Source organism: Phodopus roborovskii, unplaced genomic scaffold (assembly GCF_943737965.1).
Source record: "Phodopus roborovskii unplaced genomic scaffold, PHOROB, whole genome shotgun sequence".
In the NCBI taxonomy this organism is placed as follows: Eukaryota; Metazoa; Chordata; class Mammalia; order Rodentia; family Cricetidae; genus Phodopus; species Phodopus roborovskii.
This window is the reverse complement of record NW_026126514.1, coordinates 2,417,031-2,426,456: the sequence shown is the minus strand read 5'-3', so window position 1 is coordinate 2,426,456 and position 9,426 is coordinate 2,417,031.

Below are 9,426 nucleotides of genomic sequence, written 5' to 3'. Positions count from 1 at the left end.
GTGTGTTTGTTTTGTTATGTTTGTTTTTTGAGGCAGGCTCTTTTTATAGACTCTTGGCTGTCTACTCCATATGTAGACCAGTCTGACCTTAAACTCACAGATATCTGACTCCTCAACCTCCCAAGTGCTGGGATTAACAGAGTTCCCCACCATAACTGGCTGGATGTGTTTGTGTATGTATATATGTGTATGTGTGTGGGTATGTGTGTGGGTGTGTGTATCTGTGTATGTTCATTGTGTAGGTGTATGTGTTTGTGTATGTGTGTGGGTGTATGTGTGTATGTGTATGTGTGTGGGTGTGTGTATCTGTGTATGTTCATTGTGTAGGTGTATGTGTTTGTGTATGTGTGTGGGTGTATGTGTGTGGGTGTATGTATGTGTGTACATGAACATGTATGCATGTGTGGAAACCAAAGGCCAACCTAAGGTATTATTCTTTAAGAGCTATTTACTTTTTTCTGTTTCTTTCCCTTTCTCTTTTCTCTCTTTTTTCTTTTAGGAAAGCCTCTCTCACTGAGCCTAGAACTAACTGATTAGGGAAGATTGGCTGGCAGTGAGCCCAGGAATCTCTTGACTCCTCCTCCCCCAAGTTGTATTACAACTTTATACCACCATGCCCCTGGAGTCTAGGGATCAAACTCAGGTCCTGGTGCTTACAAGATATATATGCACTTTACCAGCTAAGCCATCTCCCTACCCCCTTGTTTGTTTGATTTTTGTTTTTCCAGACAGGGTTTCTCTGTATTGCTTTAGAGCCTGTACTGGAACTCACTCTGTAAACCAGGCTGACCTCAAACTCACAGAGATCCACCTGCTTCTGCCTCCTGAGTGCTGGGATTAAACGTGTGTGCCACCGATGCCCGGCTCCCTATCACTTTCTTATTACTGCTTATTAATTATTTTATTTGTGTATATTACTTCCACAAAATAAAAGGGGTTTGCCATATCTTTGAAGTTTTTCTCCATATTTTTTTTAGATTAATTTGACATTTTCCCACATTGTAGAAAAAGAAATTCACTCAAAGCATTGATCACTGAGGATTCATTTAACAGAATTTAAATATGCAATTTTTGTTGAAAACATTATTTTAATAGTAATTGTGTTTGCTATTTGATTCTTTCCCTTTATTCATCATCACTACAATAAAATGTTCCTAATACATTTGCAAAGTATTTGACATTTTCCAATTAATTGATCATTTCAAATTTCTCTGGATTAAATATCATTTAAAAAATAAAGTATTTTTAGATAGGATCTTACCATATAGCCCTGGCTGGCCTGGAACTAACTATGAAAAACCAGGCCAGCTTTGAATTTGTTGAGATCCTCTTGCCTCTGACTCCCAAGTGCAGGGATCAAAAACATAAGCCATCATGACAATATTATGAGATTATAAACATGTTCATTATTGAAGTGTATAATAATATCCTTAGTTATCACTGCTGGATTCATTAAACACAATAAACTTCTGACAGCCTGAGTATACAGAAGAGACAAAAGAAGCTACAAGAAAAATGTCAGATGGGATCTAGCTTCAGCAATAACTATTTCAGGGCCTGTGAGTATATGCTAGAAAAATATTTTTTTCATGGTAGGCAGCAGGTAAGTCTGCTACAACCTCAGGTTTAATTTCCAACAGTTGTTTTCTTATTTGTCTCCCAAGCTACACTAACCACAGGTGAGTTGAGTAAGGCCAGTGTCTCCCAGACTACTAATGACCATCTTCTGACTTGGTTTCCTATTTCTATTTTTATCTTATTTATACAACCCTTATCTTCTAGCTATTCAACCACTTCTTTTCTGAATGTCCCTTCTTTTTAAGTGCCTATAGGCGACCTGACTCCTGATGTGAAGATAATTATTATGTAATCAGTATCATGCAGGCCATTGGTTAGATGCAGAAGAATTTCAGCTGTCAAGGTCACAGACAAGCTCTCAAGTCAAAAACTGAGAAGAATCAGACAGTGGTGGCACACACCTATAATCCCAGCATTTGGGAGGTAGAATCAGGTGGATCTCTGTGAGTTTGAGGCCAGCCTGGTCTACAAAGCTAGTGTCTAAACAGCTAGGGCTGTTACACAAAGGAAAAAAAAAAACTGAGAAGAAAAGGTCTGGGGATGGTGTGTTTTTTTCCCTAGATAGAGTGGCTGCCCTAGGTAACACAAGGCCCAGAGACCCCAGCACCGAAACAAATAGAACAATAGAAAAGTCTGGGAAGGGGAGACTATTCCAGGCAGAGTACTGAAATTCACCTCAGCTTGTACCTGCAGGCTGCAGCCATCTTGCACATAGATTTTGCTTTTGACCAATAGTCAATGGGGATCTGCCACAATCTGAAATAATTATGGTGGTTCACTTCATTTTTTATTTTTATTTTATGATCATTGTGTTTTGCCTGTGCGCATGTCTGTGTGAGGTGTTAGATCTTAGAGTTACAGACAAGTGTGAGGCGTCATGTGGGTTGCTGGGAATTGAACCTGGATCCTCTAGAAGAGCAGTCAGTACTCTTAAACACCAAGCCATCTCTCCAGCCTAGTGGCTTTCTTTTCTTTTTTTTTTGGGGGGGGCGGGGGTGTTGAGACAGGCTTTCTCTGTATTGTTTTGGAACCTGTCCTGGAACTACCTCTATAGACCAGGCTGGTCTTGAACACACAGAGATCAGCCTGCCTCTGCCTTCTGAGTGCTGGGATTAAAGGTATGCACTTCTTGAAGTGTACTTTTTTCTCAGATATTAATAATTCAAACTCATAGTAGGGTAAGGAACTAGGTTTTCCGATTCCCCTCCAGCCAAACATAGCACAGTGGGCTGTGTACCGAGGATTCCTAAGTGGATGCTACCAGCCTCTGTGCTAAGCTCTCACACTGCTGTGGGAGGGGGAGGAAGCTCTGGGTGAATGTGTACTGCAAGTCACTGGCATGTCAAGGATCCCAAAGCCTCAGACTCACCTTCTCTGGGTGCGGCTCAGAGACATGGCAAAGCCTTCCTCCCAACCATGAGTAAGTGTTTATGGAGGACTGACCAGTGTGTGCAAAAACTGTCACTCACTGTTTCCTCCTTCCCATGACTGCCCTCTGAGACTGCCCTCCAACAAGACCTCCTACTGAGATTAGCCAAACCTCCCTCCTTGTTCAGCTGTACACAATAAACTCACACAATAAACCTCAATTCAGATGCAGAAAATGAATCTGGTGGGGAGTTTCTGGGTTGTGGTTCGTGCCCCCCACAGAGTGAGCACAACCCACCTGACCCCAGCTTGTCCATGTGTCTGTCTTTTCTTCATTTCCTTATGCCGTAAGTCAATTCTTGTAGCCGAGCAGCTGTTGCCGGAATCTTACACTATTCTTGGGCTGCCAACCCTAGTGTAGGGTGGTATGTAATGAGTCTTTTTCTGTCCTACCATCCAGCTCCCAAAAAATGACAAGGAGACTTTTTATTAATTATGAAAGCATGGCCTATAGGCTTGTTCCTAACTAACTCTTTTATTACTGTTTTCCTAACTAACTCTTATAACTTAAATTAGTCCATTTATATTAATCTACATTCAATTATGTGACATTACCTCTCTTCCATCTTGCACCTCCTATTTCTTCTCCATGTCTCCAGGCATCTTCTGCATGCCTTTATCTTGTCTCTTCCTTTCTGTCCTTGGAAATACTGCCTATACCCCTCACCTACCTGTTGGCCCTTCAGCTTTCTTTGTTTTTCAAGAAAGGGTTTCTCTGTGTTGCCCTGGCTGTCCTGGAACTCACTCTGTAAACTAGGCTGACCTCAAACTCACAGGGATTTGCCTACTTCTGTCTGCCTCCTTGTGTATGCTAAGCATGTGCTCAGCTCACTTATTATTGTTGCTGTTGCTTGCTTGGTTGTTGTTTGTGACACAACCCAGACTAACTTCAACCTCTTATTTTTATTTGTGTACATTTTTATTTTATTTTTTAAACAGGCTTGTTTATTTTTAAACAAGCAAGTTGGGGAAGAAAGGGTCTATTTGGCTTATACTTCTGCACTGTTCATCAATGAAGGAAGTCAGGTCATAAACTCAAACAGGACAGGATCCTGGAGGCAGGAGCTGATGCAGAGGCCATGGAGAGGAGCTGCTTACTGGCTTGCTCCCCATTGCTTGTTCAGCCTGCTTTCTTATAGAACCCAGGACTTGTAGCCCAGGGATGGCACCACCCACTGCAGGCTGGGCCCGCCCCCATTGATCACTAAATAAGAAAATGCCTTATGGCTGGTCTCATGGAGGCATTTCCTCAATTGAGGCTCCTTCCTCTAATGACTCTAGCTTGTGTCAATTTGACACAAAAAAGGCAGCCAGGACAGTGACCTTACACAGGAAAACCATACCCAGACAGACACCATTCCAGGCTACAGATTTTCAGAACTAACTCCTAATACCTTTGTGCTACAGACTGCCACTACAGAGCACACCTCCAGACCAGACAGTGGCTTCCTGGTCTGTGGGGCCCCAGCCTATGTGGGTGCGTCAAGCCTGATAATTTTTGGAGTGCAAATAGAAGCCAGTGCTTCCCACAAACATCAGAAAACTAGCTTGACAAACATGTAAGTCACTTACCATCACTATTAAATTGTTTATTTTACTTTTAATTATAAATAGGTGTATGTGTCTGAGTGTAGGTTTGTGCACATGAGTCTGGGTACCTGCAAAGGCGCTAAGAGAAAGTTGGATCCCCTGTGTCTTAGCCATACTATGTATGGCTTCACCATACTATAGTATGGTGAAGAGACACCATACTATGGCAACTCATAAAAGAAAACATTTAATTGAGGCTGTCTTACAGTTTAGAGGTTTAGTCCATTATCATCATGGTGGGAAAGCATGGTGGAATACAGGTTGATACAGTGTTGGAAAAGGAGTTGAGAATTCTATGCACAGGCAGCAAGCAGGAAGACACTGAGACACAGTGGGCCTAGCTTGAGCATCTGAAACCTCAAAGCCCACCCACGGTGACAGACATCCACAAACAATACTACACCAGCTGCAACAAGGCCACACCTCCTAACAGTGCCACTTCCTGTGGGCCTATGGGGGCCATTTTCATTCAAACCACCACACCCAGAACTGAGTTATAGGCAGTTGTGAACTGCTGGGTGTGGATGCTGGGACCAGAACTCAAGTCCTCTGCAGAGCACTATTCATTCTTAGCCTCCAGCCTTCTCTCGATCCCTATCATCGCGATCAAATTCTAACCTAAGGGAAACTAAATCTGGAAAATGTATGCAGTAAACCCTCTGAGTTATTGCTGTGGAGAAAGAAAACAGAATGTGTGAGGGGGAAGCAACCTGTGGGCTTCTAAGTCTCGGGCAATGTTTTATTTGTGAGTCCAGGGTGATCACTCAGCTGTTCATTTGGTATTATTCTTTGAGTTATTCTTATATACTTTGTTACTTGTGTGGTTTTTGAGATGGGGGGAATCTCATGTACCCTGGCTGGCCTCAAAATTGCTATGTAGCCAAGGCTAACTTGGAACTGCTTCCTGACCCTGCTGCTTACACCTCCTAGTCTGAAGTATGGGATTGTGGAATTCACCATCAAGCCTGACTCCAAATATACTTTTATATAAGTTTTCTGGGAAGCTATATTTCAATTATGTTTATTTTGGTGTTATATATAAAAAATAGAATGGCAGCCGCCTATTTGTGGGAACGATTAAAGTGAAATATGATGAATGGGATATTGTTTAATTGCTTAAAATATGGCTAAGGAGAAAAAGACTATAGGTTGCTGGAACTCATGTGACCAAAGCTTACAAACCAGTTATACCTGGTTCTTAGCAAAATGGATTATAAATGTTTCCTCCCTATGTCTTATTTTCCTAATTTTCTACAGAACAGAAACTTTCTGCTGGTTTGTTTGTTTGTTTGTTTTTGGTTTTTTGAGACAGGGTTACTCCGTGTTGCTTTGGAACCTGTCCTGGAACTACCTCTGTAGACCAGGTTGGCCTCGAACTCACAGCACAGAGATCTGCCTCTGCCTCTGCCCCTGCCCCTGCCCCTACCTCTGCCTCCCTAGTGCTGAGTCTAAAGGCATGTGCCACCAACGCCTGGCTGTTCTGTTTTATGACATTTTTACTGTGTGGCCCAGGCTGGCTTCTATTTCACAGGCTTCCCATCTCAGACTCACAGGGTTGGATTGCACAGCATACCTGCTTGATGGTGTTATCTTTAATAATTAAACATATCACCAAAAGAAAACTGGTTGTTATCTGGGTATGTTGGAACCTGCCAGTAATGAAGATGAAGGCAAGATCAAGAGTTCAAGGTCATTCTAAGTTCTCAGGTACACTACCCGGGCTACGTGAGATCTTGTCTCAAGGAAGAGAAAAAAAAAATGTCTTTTTTGGAAAGAATGTTTGGTTTCCAATAAACCAATATAGCCAGAAACTGCACCGGCTTCGTGCAGGAGAAAGTTTTCATGGGAAACAACAAAGGTCACAAAACAACTTTCTCTCAGACATTCTGTCCTGCACTGCAATGTTTGCCAAGACCTTTTTCCCCTCCTTCTGGTTCCTCATTGGCCATCTGACCTTTCCATCACCGTTGACCTCCAGTATCTTGGTCACATACACAGCCCGCAGTGAAGAGCTGCGAGTTCTTGAACCTGGGGCTGCTGCCTGAGCAACCTTTCTCACAGTGCCCACTGCTCCCGGGTTGCACAACGTGTTTGACTGCAAGCGATAAGCGATAAACGCCGGGTTTACATTTGACTCCAGTCACCCCCAGGGCTAGCAGCCTGAGCCTGTAAACAGTACCCAGTCCTTTAGAAAGACTTGACTTTCCCTCCTGTGGAATGTTGTAAGTAAGGTTGCGGGACGGAGAAGGAAGGGGAGAATCCACGAAGAAGTCAGAGGAGGCTACAAACATGCTTGCTGCTCTGCTGAGGAAGGAAATGAAGAGTGGGGCTGATGGATTGTCACTGCGAAGAAACTCACTTCGTGAACTGGAATTCAAGAAGTAGAACAAACTAAGCAGCTCTCCTAATAGATTTCTGTTTACACATCACAAATCTCTGGTTGGAGCAGGTCCTCCTCCAACCGCCCAAAACAGGCCAACTGGGGAAAAGCAACTAACCGCCTTAGTACTATTGTAATTTAATCGGTTTTACAGATTGGGTTGTATCGAAGACACCACTATGAAAAGAAGATTCTGTGCTTTGTGTCCCGGCACTGAAAGCTGCCTCTTAAAAAGCAAAGAAGCAAAAAACCCAAAACCACGGTTCACACAGGTTAGGTCAGGAGGGAGGGATTCCCGTGATATCTTATTCAGATCTTGAAGTCCCTGGGAATATCGAGCGTGGGAGTTTTGGTCTGTTTATTGATGCCAGGTTTGCTGTGTCTTTCTGAGTCAAGGTGAGACGTGAAAACGTCATATGCAGTTTGTTTGCTAATGAGATTGCAGACCACTCACGAATGGACAGTTTGCTTGAGCTTAAGAAAAAAAGGGTCCCATGGGAAGCTGCTTGCAAGTGTGAAGGTGCAAACTCTGCTTCCCTTCCAACTCTTTGGTTAAAAGAGATGTTTTGAGTAGCTAGCAGAGAGAAGGCTAGCCATCCACTGGAAAAAAAAAAATAGGATCATATGAACATTTATTTGGCGAGGTTTCACAGATAGGGACTGAAGCCAAGGACCCTTGCCTGCTAGGCAAGCACTGAGCCACTCGCCCAGCCTACTATGGAAAATTCTTCAGTAATTAATATTGCTGTCAGTCTAGCTAGCTGCATTTCCCCAGGACTGAGCAGGACAATGTGAGCTCTTTAGAATGAGAATCACTTCATAGCCGAATTATGCCCAAGTGCTAACCAGGTCATCTACTAATCGTAGGGAACACGGTGGCCTCAGAAGTCAAAAAACAAAACACCCCATTCTGAAATAGGCTTCCAACCTGGACAGGAGTAAAAGGTCAAACAAAGGTCATCTTCTGAATAAGGAAACATAATGAACTTCCCGAGTGTAAACAGTGTTCCTTTTAAAATTCTAAGTGTCCTCCTTTTTCCCTCTCCTACCTTTCTTTTTTCCACCTTCCTTCTCCTTTCTATGCTTTTTAGCTTTTGTTGTTGTTTGTGGTAGAACCTCACTGGCATTGATCAGTTCCTCTGTCTGAGCCTTCATCTGCTGGGATGACACACAAAACTAACTAACTTCCTTCCTTCGTTACTTCCTTTTTTTCCTTCCTTACGTTCTTTTTTTTTTTTTTTTTTTTTTTTTTTTTTTCAGCACTCCTGATCAGAGCCAGGACTTTGAACACTAGGCGAGTGTAACTGCTCCACTGCTAATTACACTGCTAGCCCTGCAGTAGATCTAGGTCACTAGGTTGCAGGCACTAGATAATATCAGTCCTATCCCTTAAAAGTCAATAACTGGCCCATTAAAATCACTCAAGAAGCTGATACAGGAACTTTGCATGTTCAGGACTATCCTGGGCTGCATCACCCAAAGCCTAACACCTAATAGGAAGAGTCAACGTTAGGTCCAGTGACATGGACATTAACACAGTATATTACATCTATTCTGGAGAATCATCTAGTCTCAACCCTGTGTAAAAACTCTATCTTTTAAAGTGAATTCACCTAGGAATGGGTATTTATTATATTGTTGAGCAGTGTTTCTTTGAGTTGCATTTTTTTTTCATTGAAAGTTACCCAGAAAGCAATTTGAGAGATGAAGGAAAGCTGTAGGTTTTCTGAAGCAGCTTTCAGATTTTTTTTTAATTTAATCATAATTATTTTTATCTTTATTGGTGGTTATGAGTTGACAATATTATAAAGCTTTTGACCTTCTTTCGGGACATGATCTTCCCAAGACTAGAATTACAAAAGCCTCTTGGCCTGTGGTGGTGTGCCTGGGGAAGTATACAGATGAAATCAGCAGTCAATCACTGCCAGATGCATTCTCTCCACTAGTGATGCAAGGAAACTGAAGCCTGGACAGCAACGCAATGGCTTACTCCGGATTACAAAACCAGTCTTAGGGCTAAAAGCCATTAGTGGATACTCAGGCTTCTGATAAAAGCCCATTAGTCCTCCTACTAAGCTACTTGGCTTTAGATAATTACTGTATAAAAACCACTGAAAATGGAAAAGTGAAGTAAAGCAGACATAATTTCAATATTTGAGAAATTTTATTTTACAATAAATTCATGATGTACAGAGTAGAGGCTAATCCATCAATGTAAAGGTGAGTGTAATATTTGTAACTCTTTTCTTCTTACCATGTAAGAGACAACTGCATAAAACAATCATTTCTACTAAAACTAAATTGGTTTAAATGTGATTCGGGCATTTGTTTGCTTGTTTGTTTTATCCTTTTGCATTCTGGGGATGAACCCAGGGACCCAGAGATGCTAGGTAAATAAATGCCTTACTATTGAGTTACACCTGTTACCATGAATTGTTGTCCCTGTTTGC